We start from the raw sequence: 577 nt of genomic DNA on the forward strand, positions 1-577 counted from the left end.
ATATATATATATATATATATATATATATATATATATATATATATATATATATATATATGTACTACTGTCCAAAAAGTAAGACCAATTTAAATCGCGCGGGTAAACCGCACAACATAAATATTTTTTTTAAGTTGGCAGCATTGTGACAGATATCTGTGACAAATTTCATGTCAAAACATTCATTACTTTTTGCTTTACGCTTGGTTTTATACGACGCTAAAAGTGCATTCGGCGATTTTTACAATGTCTAATTATATGAGCAAAGAAGTTGCATTAAATTTTGTTTGCGGAATGAAATTTCGGGTGCAGAAACGTTCAGGATGTTGCAGAAAGCCTTCGGGGACCATGCTTTGTCGGAAAGGAATGTTTACAAGTGGTATAAACAGTTCAAAGAAGGTCGTGAAAGTGTTGAGGACAAAGAGCGTTCCGGACGACCATCAACTTCTACTGATGAACAACACGTCAAGAAAATCGAAGAACTTGTGCTTGCTAATCGTTGAATGACTGTTAGAGATCTTGCTGATGCTGTTGGTATTTCGAAAGGATCTGCCAATACCATTTTGAAAGATAATTTGGG

This window comes from Odontomachus brunneus, unplaced genomic scaffold, assembly GCF_010583005.1.
Source record: "Odontomachus brunneus isolate Ranch 3 - 2012 unplaced genomic scaffold, Obru_v1 Obru_scaffold_002, whole genome shotgun sequence".
NCBI lineage: Eukaryota > Metazoa > Arthropoda > Insecta > Hymenoptera > Formicidae > Odontomachus > Odontomachus brunneus.